Here is a 20,463-nt window from a genome sequence, read left to right as displayed (position 1 = left end):
ATGCTGGTGACCAAGCACAACGCATGACTAAATTTCATGCTTCCCTGAATTGCAACTAATTTACAGAGCTATCAGGCCACTGGCTTAATTCTCCTACTTAAATTGGCAGTCGTTTGACCCAGGAATTAGCCATTTAGTGAAATCCTTTCACTATAGGGCTTTATAATTTCTTACATTTATCCCAAACAATCAAATGATGCAAAAAGCTGTAACTTTCCAATAGAGAGCTTTATGGTACTCATTATATTTGAAACTCTCTCATTGCAGGACTCGAATGTGCATTATATGCATATAGAAACAGCATTCCAGTGATCTACTTCGGAGCAGGTTTAAAGAAGCTTGTTTCCCTGTTTCCAGTTAAAAACAAACAAACCAACAATAGAAACAACCAAAAACCTGAACAGCAAGGACCAGGAAAAGCATCCATCTACCTCAGGTCAATGGTAAAACAATGGGTAAGTGTTAAACATGAAGTTACCACTGCCCCATGGCTTTTTCTCTTTCAATATGGCCACAATTGCTCATGGGTCTGCTTGTCCCAGCGCTGAGACAAATTATCATTTATTTATGTATGGTCTCCCTTCTGTATGCTCTGAGTCTCATGCATTTGCCAAGCATCAAGGAAGCTCCTACCTGCTTTGAGCTTGCTTTAAATCAAAGATGAGTAACACTATGAATAGGTGAGAGCTTTTATCTTGTTTCTGCATCATGTCAGGCCTGAATGCAAATTCCCACTCCCAAAGGTATCTCAGCAGAAGTGAGAGGAAGAAAACAAAACATCTGCAGTATTTTGCTGGCAATAGCCAGGGCAAACATGGTTGAGTGGGCTATGCCAGTAGTAAAACATGTCACAAATACACATCAGAGGAGTGGCCACTACAAGGAGTGGCATACAGGTTGATATCCTTGTCACATTCACCCTGGATGCATATTACCACAACTGCTGTCCCTGCTACTGCTATGTTAATACCCTGAAAGTCATTGGGAGCTGCAAATTCAATTAGAAAGATATTTTACAACAGATTACGTTTTTGTAGGCTGGAGGATTGTAAATTTTTATTCCACTATAAAATGCTTTAAAATTAAGTAAACAGGGCTCAAAACTCTCAAGGAGAATTGCCTTCTGCATGTATTTAATTACACACAGTGTAACACGTATTAAAATTTAGGAGACAGAAGGGAAGTATGTCTGCCTGCAACAATTACATGTGGAATAAAAGCAGATCAATACTGCCCCTTTTCATGTCGATGACTTTGTATAAAGTCATGGAAAACTGCCACAACAAGTAGTTATTACTGCTACTACAGTGCAATATTAAACAGTGGTCAAGGAAAAGAAGCTTTTGATACAGAAATAGTCTGCAAAATACAGGCCTCCACTGTCAGGGTTCCAGTCAGCTACCTGTTCTTCACTATAAAAATAGGATGATATAATGAAATATAACAGAATTGGCTGTTATTTGTTATCAGTGGCATAAATACCAAAAAAACATTGACATCGATAGCAAACTAAGTCAAATAATGCATTTTCTTAGTGCTTCTAATGGTTTTGTCATGCTGAACCGATGGCTGGTTGTATTCTCCTCAGAAAGCAGATTAATGTGTTCAAAGGAGACAGATAGAGGAATACCGAATTAACTCCTCATCTGTGGGCTGCAATTTACCTGCTAATTTTGCACACATGGATGACAGAATATTGATCACACCTGATTTCCCAGGCTAAGGCTGCAAGGAGGCTACTCCAGCAGACTCAGGATGAGTTCATAGCAGGAAGGGCAGAAGTTACTTTAAGCTCTGAATGATCCCCCAAAACTGGCAAATCTCCCAAAAAGACTGTCCAGCCCTCGGTTCTGACTTCATGAAAACCCTTTTTGTTCCTGGGAACATGCTCACTGCAAACTCTCTGCCCATGAGGCCAAACTGTGCAAGTGTCTGTACTGAATGTAAGGACCCTGGAAGAACGACAGTCAAGCTCCTAAGCTGCATGCCACAACAGTTTGTAGGATTCAAGATAAAATGGATACTTCTGTTATTCATTGGATGGATCAAACTTTATATTCCTGCATTTGAAGAGTGAGGACCAGAGCAGAGCTTGTCTTGTTGCATGTGTTTAGGCAGGAGAATGGAAAGGATCAAGAGTAGGGGTTCTCTCTGGCAATGCCTTTTTGAAAGAAGCTGTTGCATTTACTGGAAGTCCAGGGTGAGTCCGAGCCTGGATGCAGAGATGTATCTCTTGCTCAGTCTGAGGCAGATACCTCTTCCTGGCAACACGCAGGTCCTCTGCATCCTGCCACTATCTGTTACCATACCTGCAACACATTGCTTATTCACATTCGACTCCCATGTCTGCCCAACAATTTCTGTTGTCAGGGGTCTGATTCCAGGGTTGCCGTGTTTATATCCAAAGTGAAGTTCATGCTCCCCGAGTACAGACACCCTACCAGTGCTATTACTATTTCCTGGACACCTCAGTTACTTAGCACAATATAATTGCACATTATAAAATCACAGCTGGGCATCCAGTAAAGTAACCCAACAACAATTTACTAGTAACATGAGAATAATTCTTCCAGCTACATGCTGTGTTAATGGCTGTAGGTCACAGTGGTACGGGTACTCAGCTGTGGCTCTTTCACAGGCCACCATTGTCAACGACAGCACCTGGTTGTTCAGAGCTCTCCAAAACAAAATTTGCAAAGGGAGTCTCTTTTATATCAGTTTGTTTCCCTTCTTTGTTCCCTTTTGCCTGCTTTTATAATATGGAGTCTACAGCTGATTTGAGACAGCAAAGAGGAAACAGCGAATGCTATTTCTTAAGGGGTTTTGGCATTCCAGTGTTTCCTTTAGCCATTGCTCTGTTACAGAGAACACATTTTGGTTTGGTACTGGAAGGTCTCTTAAGTGGGGGTCCAACAAGCAGACCACATTTTTTTGCATGCATTTTCTTTTCCCTTCCTTTGTAGCACTGGATGCAAGCTTTGTTAAGGCAAACACTGCTCTGAAAATGTTATATATATATTTCGTGGTTGCTTAAGCTACAGCTCTTTTCAAAATCAACACCAACACCACAAGAAGGGCCTGGTCAAAGATTGTCTGATCTGCAGTTATCAAGATGCCAAGGTCAGTTTGAACTGGAGGGCTCCAAGTTTTAATCACGTCTCCTCCAACTCACTATTAGTCATGGGGTAGAAACTCGTTGCTGGTAGTAGGCACACAGGGTTAGATTTTAACTCACTTTTGCAGCATTGTGCACCCCTAGATCCTCATTGCATTCTGCAGGTTAGAAGCCAGCTTTTCCACAAAATGACATAATATTTGCTTTTATATCTAGCAATTTTTCTGAAGTCTTGCTGTTGTTCAGTGCAAATAGTTTAGTCAGCAATGTCTACAGCAACAAAAGAACAAACTTTCTCAAAGAGCAAAGCTCCTATGGTAAGCCTTCTTCCTGTGTATATGATCCTAAGATGACAAATTTTACATTAGCTCCTTAAGGTGCCTTTTCTCTAAGACACGTATATAGATATGTATGTATCTGTGTCAGAATGGCTTATTAGAAAGGTACACCCTTCCAGCCATGCATGGCTGAAATCAGTGAGGAAGAAGCATCTAATGTGCGTGGACCAAGTCTGGCTGTTTGGGGCAGTGTTGCTTTGCATCAGGACAGTTAAATCAGGGGTGCTTCTTATAATGCAGTGTCATTTCTCCAACCGCATTTTTTCACTCCTAGGAGCTGCTGTGCCTATTAGAATAGGGGATCAGCTCCAGAAAGGATGCTTTGAGGGTTGAATTTACCCAAACACCTTGGTTTGTACCGGTGGGACTGATAAAACGCATGGTTTTCAGACTTTTCCTGATTTGGGACTTAAATAAGCACCTACAATAATGCCTAGAGTAGCAGTATCTTCCTTCAGGCTCCTTCCTTAAACCCCTTTTGTTTTGTCACGTAGTACAAAAAGCAGCTCTCAACTTTAGGACATTGCCTAGAAACCACTTAGGCTTAATCTATAAATCAGTGATGATGTTTCTCAGCACCTGCTTTGTTATCAAGAACACATGAACATAAGCTGGCTCTGCTGTGACACGGTCACAAAATATAACTACAGGTAGTTACTACAAAAGATCTTTTCCAAACTCTTTCTGAATTCATGGTGTTTTTCAGCAACAAACAGAATTCAGTTCCAGTGAATGACATAATAAAGTGTTAGAATGACAGCATCGTATCTGATGATACAGACTGAAACAAATTTGAGGTTAACGAACAGATGGAAGAATGAATGGAAATGGAATGTGATTCCTATAAGTTCTATTTCCCTAGGGTTGAATGTACATTCAAACCATGTTAGATATCTCCCTGAAAAGATTATGCAGTGGAGGATAAATAACTAATAATAAAAATGAATCACGCAGTGACGTGTGTCTTTAAAGATCTCGCTCTGACAAATAAATCTGCTACAACCAGCTCTCTACTTAATTCTTAATATACAGCAGGAAATCCATATTGGAATCAAGTATTTGATTCAATTTTACGGCCATCAGAAAACATATAATACACCTTCCTGCAGACTCGTGTCAAATAAAAATCAGCAGTAGAAGAAAACTTACTGTATTCTGCGATGAAATTAAGTAATGGCATGTGTTACTTCATGAAAAACATGAGATGTAAACGTGATCAATACTGCTTCTATTGGTAGCTCATGCTCTATATGCTAGCTTTTTACTAAATCGTACATAACCAGAAAGGTACATGCAAAAGGTGGTTGCCTTTTTTAATGGAAAGGAAGTCCAAACCAATGACTATTCTGACTCTCACATGATTTTGTGTTTCTTTCCATTGGTTTGGTGTATGCATTTAGGAATAGACAAACACGATTTTTACATTAAGGAAATTAATCGAAAATGCAGACCCTATCAGCTGGTGCTGTGTTATGCAACCATATAAATCCAACAACGAAATACATACAAAAATATTATTGGGGATTGGAGATACAGGATGCTGCTTTGGGATTAATACAAGAGCATATTTGAGAAGGAGCATAGATATCCTATGACATTTCCAAAATAAACGGGATCCTGTCAGTTATATGGTACACCTTGACTAGATGTGTGCAGATAAAGCCTCAAATTCACAAAGCCCCATTTCACTTAAAGACAGGTAAGACCCTGATTATGGTGCACAAAGTGGTTGCTTGAAGTACTGCGCTGGCCCAGCAAAGGGTATCACACACTGTGTTTGTGGCCTAACAGGAGGTCGGTTTGGGCAGGAGTGCCCTGGACTTTTCTGCCACCCAGCACTCCATACCCTGAGGCTGTGGCTGCAGGAGGCTGCGCTCAGTCACTGCAACTGATTTATCTCACATTATCTAGCTGTGCAGAAAGGTCAGAAAAAAAGGAGTAGCATCAGCTCTTCTTACCTTTTACTTTGCTTTCATTATTTTTCCTTTATCACTATAACCTTGTCTTCGGCAGTCGAAAGGAGAGCAAATACATTTCCTCCTATGCCTCTTGAAGACGGCTCAGTGGGTCAATTTTCACAAGTACCCATCAACCAGGAGCAGATCGGGTGGATCAGCGTCTCTCAATCACAGTGCTGCGCAGCAGGATGACTTCCACAATGCTGTAAACATGGTAGACATTTCAATTTGTTTTCCTTGAGCTTCAAAGTATTGGCATTTGTCACCTCTAAAGACACCAGCTACTTTTTTCACCACTCTGTAGAGACGAAGAGGGTTTGTTCCAGCAAAGCCCCCTTAATATGAGAGAATGCATATATGGCAGGAAAAAAATCCTCCTTGCCTTGAACATATGGCTGTCCCAAAATATGGATTGGGAAAGTCCCAGAAATGCAGAAATTTTATTACAAAACAGGAAAAATACAGACGATGCAGCATCCTGCAGCACATTAACACAGATGCCTCTTTATAAATACAACATCCCAGAAAAATCTCAAAAAGAATTTTGTTGGTAAAGATTTTGGCTGTTGGGAAAAGACAAGCTTAGAAACTCTTAGATAAAGCTCACCATGTAGGATAAATGGATCCCACTGAGTGCAATGCATCTGTAGGCAAATTTGCCTTCATAATGCCAATGCACTCTTCTGAAAGCATAACTGGGACTTGAGAGATGCAATAAGCCCTGCACTGCTGCTGTATGCATGGACCAATTTAACTCATCAGCTTGATCATGAGAGCGTGGAGAACTATTTTGTGGCTTAGTATGAATCTTCCAGTAGATCTGACATATGCTAAAATGCTCTTTTCTTTTTAATGGAAGGCAGTTCAATGAAATGGCTTAGAAAACAGTCAAACCAGCCTGCTTGGAGAAAAAGGTATTCATTGTCTTTGCTGGAGGAAGAGATCACAGGCAAGGAAAACTGCAGCGACTTTCTGCACCCTCTCAGGGATTTCTGAAATGCAGCACTTACTCACTTACTTACTTGCAAATGAATTCCTCTAGAAGGGGGTTCCACTCTGTTTTTTCAACTTAGAAGTCACAGCTCAACTCTGGAATATGCCTCAGTGTTCTAAGTGAATTTAAATGTACGGAGAGAAGGGTACAAGATCACATAGAAATCCAGACTCCTGAGCTCCCCTGGCTGTAGTCACTCCTTCTTCCCGTTTTATAGGATCCTGTGAACATAAGTTATAATCATAAAAATTATCTTTGTAAGAAGGCCATTTGTCCATTCCTTCTCTCTGCATTTAATCCACTCACAAAATGATGGGAAGGGGAAAATGAAAACAAACCCTCCTGGCCCCACTATTAATTTTATGCCATCTTTGTGAAATACAGAAATCAGGGGCAGGGAAAGGGGTGAAAGCTACAGGAAAGAGAAAGAAATCTCTTGTACATGGGAGCAGAAATTACCAATGCCCAAAACATCCCCCTGAAATACAGGGAAATCGTCTCCTCAGTTGAGGTGGTTTAAATCAAATCAAGATCAAACGGTTTATTGATTTATAGACAGCACATAAATAACTGCTACTCTGTGCCCTATATGCTCAGGATCAATACCAGTGATAGAGGAGATTCATCACCAGACACTTGCAAAGTGTTAATATGTCCTTGCAGACACCCCTCATGCCTTCCCATGCCACCTCTAAGACACAGCACCTGTGGGGCACACAAGCCCCCATGCCCTGGCTGGGAGGGCTGCAGTCGGCCCCTGGCCTTCCCTGGGTACCAGCCCCAAACACACCTCATGTGATTATTGCTCCTTTTCAAGCTGGCTTCTCCTTTGTCCAAAGTCTCTTTATAATTCACAGTTACTGTTTAACCCAGCTGATGGTCATCTTCCTCAGGTACTGCACCAGTCTGGGGCAAATACCCTCTCAAGCAGCTCCTGGGTGTTTACATGAGCAGGCTTATGGCTCACTTTTCTAGCTTTGCAGCTGCTGCTATTCAGGCCACCCGACCAAAAGGAGGGGTGCAGGTCCCTTAACATTCACCCCTGTCCTCAAGAACATATGGTGCATAATCTTCTAATTAAAGCTAGATGAGCTACAGAAATAAAAGCAGGGAACTGGACTGCCTGGAGAGGCCACGCTGGATCTGAGGTTCTCCTACGCAGTGGCAGGGTAGACATTACAAGCTGAAGAGACATTACACCTGCACGAGACTGTGTGCTTTAGAAAGAGGAAATGACAAATCTTAGGGAGAATCACATCACCATTTAGCACCCAGAAGACAGTTTTAACATTACAGTCTATTAGTTCAGGAGAAGCATCTCAGCTTTCCATTTATGTCCATCTCTGAAATAGGCAAACTTTTTACAATTAGACTCATGCAACTATCTCAAAAGCCAGAGCATGCAACTTTGTGTAATTTTTTCCAGCATGTACTTGCTGTGCATTAGATCGAACAGACTCCTGAAAGCAACAATCCATGCTTTAAAAACGTAACTTCTTGGTATAAAGGCAGCTACAAACATGTTTTTCATTTACATTGCGGTAACAAAATCAGAGCTAAATTGGAGCCTTAATAAAAAGAAATGAGTGCATGACTCACTATGTCCTCAATACTTTCAAAAGCTCCCATAGTATCATTCATGAGACCTCATTCTGACTCTCTTCAAGGTGTCAGGCACTCATCATTTATTTTTATAAATCAAAGTGTTTGCCAGGAGCTGCCTTTCCTTCATCAATACCCAGCTGCATCCTAGTTCAAACATCTGAAGGCTGACTGTGATTAACAGTGGCAATGTCTAAAGCAACCTTTGTGCAAATGCACCATTTCTATAATATCGAATGTAATACTAGTGCTTCAGCATATACTGACATTAAAATTAGTTGAAAAGAGAACAAAGTTTTATCAGCAAAACCTTTTAACTAGGCCTTTAACAGGAGCTTCATGATTCAGGTCCTAGACTGCTCACCGCTCTTTCTTACTTATATCACTCCATATACTCCAGTATGTATCTGTGACTTTATGAAAGCTACTGTGTTAATGTTGAATCATCTTTGGGCAGGGGTGATTCGTATAACTACATCTCAGCAAGCAAACTCACCCTCTATCAATTATATATTTGTTATAAGGTATGGTGCTCTATGTACTGCATATTCCTAGTAGAGACATTTCCATCCAGATGCTGAACAGAGTTCTGCCTTCCCCACAGACACTGGGAGCACTGTCCTGAGTGAGACTCACAAGAGCAAACCCACAGGTTGGATTAAGTGTTCAACATTCTGTCACTGCCACACACCTCAGTCCCAGTGAAGGGATGCTTGCAGCCAATATGCAAGAAGGCTGCTGTGTGAGAATGGGAAAAAAGCTCTAGGTTTAATTACTGATTCCCTTCTCTTTGCTTTTTCTTTTGGCAAATCTGGTTCAGACAGAAGATACCTAATAGGTATCTACCTGTACCTAGTAGGTACTGGGGAACCAGAGCACTCCTTCTCTATATTCATCTTTGCTCTCACTAATCTTTATTGAAGTATTGTTTTTCTCCTATAAAACAGCTAGAGAGATGGAATTATCTTTGGAATTCAGACTTGTACTTTTAGTAAAAGAAAAGGCTACACATAGGACCTTGCTTCTGCTCACATTAATGTTTACGCATGCATTTAATTCTCCTCACCTGAGTGCAACTGTGCATGTGCATTTGCAGAACTGGGGCCAAAATAATTAGAGTTTATACAAGACTTGAGACAGGGAAGTATTCCATTACCATGATGAATCCTTTAAGAGTGTTATAAAACAGTCAATTTCTCAGAATTAAATAGAATATTTGTTGCTAATCAAAGGTGAATAGTCTACATTTAATAGCATAAGAATATATAATATTTAACAGCTCCATAATCCATGGTTATTTTTATTTCACTAATGTTTATTGCAAATGGAAGAGAGAGAATGAGAAAGCCTTCCCTTATACTATCAGAGACACTTGGGTTACATTTTTACATTAGGTGGCACTAATACCCTATTAACTGGTATTAATGTAATATGCAGGAAGACTTCAATTTCATAAAGCTAATGTATAACTGTTACACTTCACAAAGCATATAGTACAGTACTAAATGCAGGCTTTTCTAGAACTTACTTATACAAGTTATAATAACCTTCAGATGTTCTTTAGCACAACCAAGTCAGATCACGTTTTGAGATGCTGGGCAGTTTCAGAACCCTGGACCAGTCTCAGATGTCCAGTACATGTCTCTGTCCACTGCCACCACAAGGAATTGGTGTTAAATCAGATAATTAACTAATCTTCAATGGGACAGGTAGTAGAAAACAATTGCCAAGGGTACTATTTGCATCCGATTACAAAGTACCTTTTTATTACACACTAAAAGAGTTTCCTATCAATCAATTAAAAGGTGCAAAAGAATGTCATCTGCTGTAAAGAGTGATGTGGCACATACATATCGCAGTACAGATGTCAAGTCTTGGTAAGCTTCACTACTGAGTTCACTGGGTTAGGGTCTGCGATTCCCTTCTGCAATGCAGCACATGCCCTGCCAAGCCCAGGCAGGGAGCTTGGTGAGCCACAGTAGAACTCCTGATTTCAGGTAAGTCACACTGGGATGGCAGGAAGGGGGAACCAAGGGGCAATTCTTTCAAAAAATACAGTAAGAGACGGCTGTACAGGCACGGTATTGCAACACTGAACACTCTTAAGACCAGCTCCTGCACGGTAAGTACCTAAAGTGAGGTGTTAGCGTTGCCTGCTTTGTGTCTGGAGTAACTTGGGCACATCATGTGCTAGACAAGCTCACAGAGAAAAGTGCAGGCTGGGCACAGTGGTTAGGAGTCTATAAATTCAGTAAGCCTGCTTCATGAAATGAAGCAGCACTAGGCTCCAAGCAGCAGGTCTGAGCACAAACATCATTTTATCCATGTAAGGATATCTGTAAAACAACTGTGACTTATTGTCCAAGTTTGATTTTGATTTAAAAGTCAAGTCCTCTATTTGCATCTGCTGATTCACATACTTTAGAGAAACCCAGGCACAGCGAACGGTGTCACAGACTGCTTGCCATTCCCTGTTTAAACATACACGTGCTCCTACACATATAAAGGCATTAGTGCTTTTCCACGGCACCTAGCACACAGGAAGGTGGGAAACTGAGCATTCTTAAAGGCATTACTTAAGCGTGTCACCTGCCAAGGGTTCAAAGAAGTCAGATGGGCTCCCCATTTTACAATCACATTTTTCATTAGCTGTACTGCACAACCCATCGCCTCGTGGCTCCCAGCTCGGTGGCGTTTTGTTACCTTGCACGGTGTTTGCTATTGATAACTGCCAGGTTAATTGCTCAGGAGAGTCGTGAGTTCTACTTGCCAGCACTAACCCTGGAAAATAATTGACAAAGCTGTGGGGTGGCTTTTTAAAGGGAAGCCTTTTAAGGGATTCATGCATCAGGTGTGAGAAATCTCAAGAAGGAGCAGAAATGAACAACTGATATAAATCAGAGGAAATGGCTTTTCTGGAAAGTACATCCCAGAAAATGTGCACAATTAATTAGAAGGAGAATTATTAAGGGGAGAATGTGTGGAATTTTCTTTCTGGCAAAGCCCATGCTAACACAGACCTGAAGAAAAGACAATAAAATAAAAGAATCAAGATTAACTTATTTCATTTCAACATTTTTAGAAGGATTTGTGGTTAATTCACTGTTCAAACTAACTAGAAGAGTTTTACAGAGCAAAGAGCATCTCCTGGCCAAGTCTAGCTCCCTGCTGGAGGCAGCAATCCGACAACAAGGATACATTCCCACACACTACCTTACCCCAAGCCAACCATCATGGGTAGCAGATGTTCAGGTATTCGGTTATCAAGCCTTCCCTTCTGCTGGCTCCTGCCACTGTGCCAGCAGCCTGGGGAGGTGAGAAGCAGAGAGCTGGTAGGCAGCATGTCAGAGACACACACAGGGCTTCCTAAAATCAGAATCAGCACTTCTCTGCAGTGGTTTTCTTTCCTTAGGTGGTCAGCATTTTTAAAGGTTTGACCCTACTGTTTTCTACAGAATCCATTTTCTTTTCTCATAAGCTTTTAAAACTTTTATCAGTTTCCTATGCTGCCTATTTCAAGGAATTCCTGTTTCAAAGGGTGTTTATTTTGGTGACAGGTAGGCATTTGACCAGATATTCTTCTGGTGTATTATAACCTATTCTGGGTACAACCACATTTAGAGTTGTGAGGCTGGTTTTACATTTACAGTGATTTCCTTGTCAAATATCCCCCAACCAGAGAGAAGGAATTATCTAGCATTGTTTCTAAAGGCAGTTAGTTCCCACGTTGGATCTTCCCCGCGTTACACCTACTCCAGTATTTGGGTTTTCAGGTAACTTCAAAAAACAAGTGTTTTGGATTGTTTTCCAAGAATTGTCTGGTTGGTTTCTCATAATTTGCTGGGACTTGATTTAAAGTTAGTTGTAATGAACTATGTAACTGCAATAGTACTGGGAGCATTTCCCACCAAAGTCAAACGGATACAGGTTTAAACAAGGTTAACCTAAGAAATTAACAGTGTGCAATGCAGAGTGAGGAATAAAATAAAAACTATTGAGGAAGAAGTGCTTGGAAACTGAAGATGTGTTACGTAAGGTAAACAAAATATTGTATAATAGGTCTACCTGAGCTTTGTTTGGTATAGATTTTTGCCTTTATAGGCTTGGTCAACCTAACAGCATGCAGTTCATGTGGAACAAACTCATGTTTGGGTTGAGTGTGAGCAAGATCCAAAATCAAAGCCCCTTTTATTTTTTCTCCTGGTTTGTGCTTTAGTATCATTGACAACGTTAATTTCACATCTATATTGGAATGTCGTATTAGAGCAATAAAGGGGTGTTCCATTTTCACAGCTGGCATTTTCAAGTGAACTGTTTATTGTAATAGAAGGGATTTTATTGTAATAGAAGGGATTTCATGTGCCTTGTGTAAGAAAAGTAAAATGTGGTGAAGGTTGGGAGGAAGCTGGGACAAGACAGCTCTGTGCAAATTATAGTTAAACCTAAGCCAAAAGCCTATATTTGAATATCAGGATCTCTTTACATTCCAGAGCTTTGAAGAATAGCTAAAAATTCCTACATAAACCATCCTAAACTCTCCTTAGGGCATTACTGAACTCCATTTGAATTTTTGTAGCTTACATCTATCATCTTTGCTATGAACACAATGATAACCGACTTTAACTGGCACTGAAGTGTTTTTCTCAAATCTGTGGCAGGCTTATACACATATGCATCTTTGCCTTCTCCTTCCTGGAGCTGCAGGAACCTCCTCAGTCAGGTTTCCCACTTCTCTGTATCCAGTAAAAAAGGCATGTGAATTTTGCAACCCACCACAAAAACCAAGGAGATGAGCTTCTGCCTTTGTTTTAAATGGCTGCAAGTAACTTTTGAAAGCCAGGTACATACAAAACAAACCAGGAGTGCAAGTCCTGCTGTGCTGTTGGTGATTGTGGAATGACATGAGAGAAGAGCAGCAAAGGGAGGCTGAATGGAGAGCATTGTGGCAGGTGTGATTTACAGTTTGGGAAACCTCAGACTGAAGAAGAACTGAGCTTGCCCTATTTAGCATACCAAGAAATGTGGCAGGCTCTTTTTGCAGGGGAGGGGAGGAGTGGGGAATGAGATGCTGAGAAGAAATTTCACTGATGTACTGAATTTCATCAATTCATTGAATTACATCATTTCATTATATTAATAATATATTAATATACTATTTGTATTATTAAATTCATATATTAAATTATAATATTATACTGTTATGCCATACTATTATATTAATGATTATATATTTTGCATATGCATTATTATATTACATTGGATTATTATATTGAATTATATTATTATATTGAATTAATTATATTTTATCCACATATTGAATAACACCATTTCGTTGATGTATTGCTGAATGAAAAGGAAATACTGGTTATTGAGAGCTCTGTAACAAAAAAGATACAAATGGCTTGAAGTAAAGACAGACTGATTGTTCACTAATGATAACATGCACATGGGGAGACTGCTAAGAGTCTACCAACAGTCTGATTTTACTTCTTTATGACAAGACTGGACACTTCTCTAGAAGATATACCTTTGCCAGATACCAAAGAAGTTTTCATCAAACCAAGTATTTTTGCCCTATAGAAGACAAAAATGTTACAGTTCATGATAGATGAGGATTAAGATAAAAGCTTTAATGCTTTCTTCTGTATTAAAAAATATTGATTTCAGAGTAAATACATGAAGAACAGCACATTTTCTTACGTTCATTGCTGATGGCATAGGAAGCTCAGCTATCATGCATGAGAAACTATACTGCAGCCAAAGAAAATACCCAGAATAACTGTAAATCACAGTCAGGAGTTAGCAGATGTTGCATTTTAATACAGTAATGTGAGCTGAAAGGAAAAGCTATAGGAAGCAGAATATCAACAAATGTTTTTTCTCTCCCATGCTGTATCTCCCCTCATAGTCATTCATTGCAAGTATTAGAAGAAATCTCTTCTGCCCTATTTGCTGTGTTTAGGCTTTTGCACAAAAGCTGCTCTGAGGTGTGTGAGGTCCATCATAAAGTCTGAGTAAAGGCTTGTGAGTATAGTAGGAGGGATGTTACTTGTAAGTTCAGTCCTTTAAAATGTTTTTAAAACTTGTAAGATGCTCCACTCACCCAAACACTGAATGTGTGTTAATGTAAGCAGTACCAGAGCACTGAGTGATGAAACGATAGTGGATGCTGTGTTCACTAGTGAAGGGAATGACATGATTTGTGCTGCCCCAAGGAGGGGCCAGCACAGGTCTTGCTAAGAGGGTGAGAAATGCAGCTATAATGTACCAACAGAGTGACATTAAGGGAAATTAGATTTTGTATAGTGGGAAAAGCAAGTATGAGAATTGGCTATGGGAGCATTTGGAATGACTGGCCATTTTGCACTCATGGCTGGGGTGATGTCTGCAGCGTGCTTTTTAGGAGTACAGCAAAACCCTGTGCGCATAAAAAATCAGCATTTCTGTGTCCATACAGTAAGGGTCTGTGTGAATGACGACTGTGGAACAGCTTGTACACTATTAATTTATACCCTAAACTACAAATTCTTAGGTCACCATGTACAAAGACTCGCACTGTCTTCCAGCCTTCAGAGTGCCTGGAAGAGCTGTCCTCAACAGGTGGATACTGGCTGTGATGAAATGACACTGAGAAATGTGAGAGGTGGCAAAAGAGAAACTATCACTGCAGTCCCACACTCAGTCCGCGACAGCACTCATTAACAGCACCAACATGGATACAGAACACATTAAAAACAATAATTCTTTACATATAACACCCCAAGAGTAAATGACCACTATCAGTGGAAGGCAGCAGGAAAATCAGACTCATTTCTATTTCTGAATAGTTTACCCCATCAGGGATAGGGCTTTATTTGACTCTGAACAGCAGCAAGGGCAATGCTGTTGCCCTGCTTTCTAGTTCATCTTGTGCTCTCTATAAACATTATGCCAATAGCCAGCTATTGTCATGAGCAGGACTAGATAAACGGTGATGTTAAGAGTATATTGACACTCCTACCCACATGTCATTTCCTGCTTAAGTCTGCCAGAAGAGGGTAAAAGATGGGGCAAAGAAAAAAGTCAGTATTATGTACACCGAACACAACGTTACACTTGAATCACTTCATCTCACCTATATACGGGGCTACACAAGGACTCATAATGCACTCAAATTTTGTGTTGCATCTCTATCGAAAACAAGTTTGGATTGGAATGCTATTCCAGATATGAAAAGGCATTTTACTGAACAAGCTCTAGTATTTTAATTATAAAAATAGTTAATTTTATGTATTTCTTTATCATGCAGCAATAGCAGTATCTTCCCCTGTTCTGACGCCTGTTCTCTTTAACTTCCTTTCCATGTCATCTCTTCATTTTCCTTTCTCTGGCCCATCTCCTCCTCACCATTACCAAGCGATGGAAGTTGACAACGTAAGGGAAGGTCTCAGCCCTGCCTTACTGTTGTCAGGCTGTGGCAGACCTTCCCCAGCTGCCTGCTGGTGCTGGCACAACTGACGCTTTGAAGGGGGAATGTTGTGCTTAAAAAGTCTTGTTGTACTGCTACATTAAAACTCAGTATCCAGATTACTGTTAGGTTACCAGCAGTGGTAATCTCACAGCAGCATCTGAATTACCATACAAGCAACATGCAAAACCTGAGCACATCAAAGTCCAAGAGCCCTCTTGCAATGCCTGGGTAAAAAGCATAGAACTAACATATTCCCATGGTGTATGCTTTAAGTCTATGTGGGCAACGCAATTCATTCCTCAACTTCTCCTGCCGTGGACTTTTCCAGTAGGAAACAGCACCTTTGAATATCGATTCAGTGTTTGTGTTTGGAGTGGAACATCATTAAGAAGTACAACTTCACCTTCTTACTGCTACAATAAATGCAAGAACCCTTGCCTTTCCTCTGGCCTGATAGTATCAAATCAATATTCCCCAGGTAGAGATCTCAGTGATAGGCTTAGTTCCAACATTCTTTTTTATTAGTTCTTCCTTTTAACCTTTGTGAGAGATTGAAATTACATCAGTGCATCAACCTGGATCACTGTGCCTTAAATCAAATCTTTCTGCTCTGTATTCTCATCTGATGTGCGAAGCTTTATTTGACTGTCTGGAATTTATAACCATGTTTCTGCAGAGCTCTCATGACCTAAGCCACAGCTTCAACTTATTGTTAGAGTAATAGCAAAGAGCCAGGTAAGAGCTGTGGCAGCTAAAAGATGTGTCTTGCTCCAGAACAAACAAAATACCCAGGGCCTGCAGCCTCTCTTATCAGAGAAGCGGTTTCCTGCCCTCCACATGCTGATTTAGACAGTGACACGGAAAAGCTCTGAACTGAAGGATATTCTCCACATCCGAAGCTTTGGGTGACATGGTTTAGTGTGAGGTGTCCCTGCCCATGGCAGGGGGGTTGGAACTGGATGATCTTAAGGCCCTTTCCAACCCTAACTATTCTATGATTCTATGAGGGCAATGCCTCCATAAACAATGTGGCTCTTTGCATTTCCAAGTGCATAAAAAACATGGGCATATTTATTTCAAAGTATGGTGAAGGATAATGTATCATGAATCGCTGTTATATCACTAAGGAAACACATATATTTATTGGTTCCTAGCATGTCTGCAAGGGCTATACAAATGTCACGTGTGGCAGAATTACTGTGGTTCAAATACAGATGTATCTGGAGTAGACACATGCACGAGAGCAAAGAAATACTGCAAACCAGTTCAGGAAATCAAATAAAGAAGGGAAAAGAAGCTGTAAAGTAATTGAAACTTCAAAGGTAATGTAGGCAGGGAAAATTTAATTACCCAGTTTAGAACATGACCAAGGCACATCTGATTTATAGTCCTCCTTGGTGAAACCTGCTGAGGGGAAGTTAATCAGTGTTAGGGGCCAGGATGTGGTTGCAGTAATCTGGAAGTCCAAAATACTCAAGGTGAATAATGGGGTAAGGTGCAGCACTGATTTTGGCTGTGGAGGAGGAGGGAATGACAGCACTGATTACTTACCCATAAATACCATGTCCTAAAAATGTGATGGGTTTTCCTTATCAGCTCTCCTATCAAGCTACTAACAAGGGTAAAGGCTGACTCAGCTTAGAAATCACGGTAAGACCCTAACTCAAGGAGATGTGACAGCAGGTATCGTTTTATATTATTTTCAAATGGCTTTGGCTCCTTACTCAGTCTCTGCCCATCCTTTGCCAACACAACTATGTTCACTGTTGAAAGAATGAAAGAGGGTTTCTTCATCAGGTTGGCTATATTTTCATTACACTGTGCTCTCAGCTCCTGAGCTCTGGATAGTTGTTGCTTCCTTATTGAGAACATACATAAGAAATCTTTAAGCCACACCTCAGACAATCCCGAAATACTTCCCCAAAATGCAGCTTTCTCTAATGAAACTGCTAAGCGTGTGACTTCTGTCTCCGAAGGCAACCTCCCTTTCCAACAGGGAATGCTCTCCCAGGAGTTGACAGGGACACGTCATCCCTCTGCCACGTGCACGCAGGGCAGTTTTGTGCGGTAAGCACAAACTTTGCCAACTTTTTCCCCATTGTAAGTTGATTGCATGTGTTATGTGTGGATCTTCTGTCAGTCCGTGAGGTCAGCATGCCAGATGCTAGCTTCCAGGATAAAATCATCCCTGAAACCGTGCTGCTGACTTTGCAAACATATAGTGTACACACACTGCTTTTTGTCACTCCTGCTCAAGACAGTTTATCTTATTTGCCCCGTACAATTAATCCTTGTGAATAAAAAATTAATGCAGAAATAAACTCAGAAGTAGAGTCCTTTCAAAGTCCTTAATTAAAGAATTTGAACACTACCAACTTAAACACCAGGCTTGCAGTTTAAGTTCGTAGTCTTTTACCCAGTATACCCAGTAATATCAATATCACGGGAAATGCTATTTCTTTCTTCTTCCCTATGCTACAGTTCACATACTTCTACAATCCTGTGGTAAATTATATCTGGAGGAAATGGAGTGGGAAATGCCTTCTCAGTCTCTTTGACATTATAAAGAACATTCAGATGGGAGCACACCAAAAAAAAAACCCCAAATGAAACACACACAAAAAAATCAAATCAAAACACAGCCACCTTTTTCCTTTTTTTTCTCCCAAAATAATTATTTGTTAGAAAAAAAAACAACCTGTCATCAAGACAGCGTAAGCTGAGGCAATATTTAAGTACAGTTATCCTGGTATAAAGGCTCGGTATACAAAAAAAAAGCTAATCTGAAATCTTTTAGATGAGCATTTCACAACTTCAGTCCAACTATTTGTGGCATTCACTTGTAAACATACTCTAATAAGCCAGCAGAATATCAGGCAAAGAAAAATGTAAACATTCCCGATTATTTGTCACTTTAAGCTACCCACACTTTTCCAGCCAGTGTATTAAAACCCCTCAAAATTACAAGTTGGATTGCCTATGGGAACGGCTATGAAAACAGACTGCAAAACCTCAAGTATGTTATAACTTTTTGCATATATATCAAACATACACTGGTGTAAAAAATTACCGTGTGCTGGTAACTTGGTAAGACAATTCTGAAGTTAAGCGGAGCTAAGCACTGAAAACACAAGCTAAAATACTAATTTCAAAAAACCCTCTGATTAAAAGACATCTAAGTTTCCTACTTTTGGAAATGCACCATCCACTCACTCCTCTTACATGCAATAAACAATAATGCTTTAAAATTAGGGTGTAGTACTCTTTGCTGGTTTAGATTATGAGATTTTAGGCAACCTTTATTTCATCCTCCTCCCCAGCCCTGTGATACTGTTGTTTGTCTGCGTCGTGGCTCTTGCACAAAATGCATTCTTTTTGGGTAGAGCTAACCCAGAAGACATGCACTAGCAGCACGTACAATGCACTCCAATTGCAAATGGATGCTCAGTACATGCAAGGCAGTCTGAACTAACAAAACCTGAAAAAGCCTGAAATGTGGCACTCTCACTACTAATTTCACTCTGCAAGTACATTCCTCTCAGTCCATGCTACTAGATAATCCAGTCATTGCACCCATTTCGGAAACACTTGCCATGCATTGTGAGATTCAGTAACTGTGGGTAGCAAAATTCCTGTTGAATTATTATAATAAAAGCATCCAAACTTTCAAGTCTGACAGCTAACAAATATCAACATTACAACTTCTCCTAGACAAAAGCTATTTCTGAAGGACAGAAGCAAGTACAATGGTCAGGGATGTGTTAAGTTGCAGCTACGTGTATTTGGAGGATTGCAGAGTAAGGACTCAGTATCAGCATTACCTTTAAACTAGACAGATTTTGACAATGGCTATGCCAGCTACGATGTACTGCTGTGAATTACAGCACAAACTGACTCCACTTGGCAGAGCTCCTGGGTATGGAGTATAGCTTGACTTGTGTCTATGCTACTGCCACTTCACTGTCTATGGTTTTTCAAGTTAGTTAAAGCGAACACATTCCACTTTTACCTTTGAAACACTATGCTGGTACCCCCAAATCTGAGAGGAAAGCAGAGACAGTTTGAAAAAGGCATGAGGACAGTAATGCCAGTCAAGAGAAGCATACAGGGAATGATGCAGAGGTAGCTTTCTTCATGTTTTAATCTTTGTAGTAAGTAAGAACACGTCAGTTAGGCAAAAAATGCAAATCTGCCTTCACTTGCAAAATCACCTGATTTTTACCCTCTTAACTGACAGCACATGAAACAGCCCTAGGACCAATACTAACCTTATTTGCCAATGATTTTTCACACTTACCAAGAGCAGAAAGGACTGCTTAAACCTGCAGCTGTTGTGATGCAGCTTCATCGCATGCATGTGAACATTCGCTTTCCCTAGGGTCTCTGCAAGTGTGGAAGTCTGCGTCGTATCCTCTAATAAGGAAACAAGGGGGTTTTACATCAGTGGGCTGGAAAATATCTGCTGTGAAAACAGTGTTCCCTTTTCCTCTGCCTTGCAATTGAAGCATTACCTCTTTACACATCCACTCAGCACACAGCTGCAAAGAACACTTTCCTACTGCAGCTCGCTCTCTTTGGCACAGATTTCCTCTTCGCCTTGAGTGATAGTTTAGGCGTGGGTAGGATCTATTGCCTTTCCATTCATGGGTGTAATCCAAGGGTACGATCCAAAAGATGTTCCCATACAAAAGTCAGCTGCTGTTTGAAAAACAAAGCAACATAAAATGTTGAAGACTAAACGAACAGGAAAGTACTTAACTGCACTACACACTCCCTCTGGAAGATGCCTAAAACAACCCTCCAAGCAACAATATGCAGTTTTGCACGTTTTAAAAACTTTCCCATCACTACAGCATTTGACCCCATCACTCGTCCAGAAGGCTGCCTCCCTTGGCACAGCCCTTCTGCCACAGGCAGCCTCTGAGCCTGAGGAGACACATGTTTGGAAAGGTCACTGCAGGGAAGCTAAGCTGGAGCAGAAACTGCAGCTGCAATGACAGTAATGG

The 20,463-nt window shown here is 40.6% G+C and overlaps 1 long non-coding RNA gene across 1 annotated transcript in view; it reads right to left on the bottom strand.

Annotated features, from left to right (window-relative positions):
- Nucleotides 1-19,846, bottom strand: part of LOC133269714 (uncharacterized) — a 46,531-nt gene extending 26,685 nt beyond the window's left edge. Inside the window, exon 1 of the long non-coding RNA XR_009743526.1 lies at nucleotides 19,755-19,846. This is a non-coding gene — a long non-coding RNA (uncharacterized LOC133269714). The remainder of the gene's footprint in view (nucleotides 1-19,754) is intronic.
- Between the last annotated feature and the right edge of the window lie 617 nt (nucleotides 19,847-20,463).

The sequence above is a fragment of the Pezoporus flaviventris genome, unplaced genomic scaffold, assembly GCF_033815535.1.
Source record: "Pezoporus flaviventris isolate CSIRO_AGI_PZ_B2104156 unplaced genomic scaffold, CSIRO_AGI_Pfla_v1 ptg000015l, whole genome shotgun sequence".
Lineage (NCBI taxonomy): Eukaryota > Metazoa > Chordata > Aves > Psittaciformes > Psittacidae > Pezoporus > Pezoporus flaviventris.
This window is presented reverse-complemented; position numbering and strand designations above follow the sequence as displayed.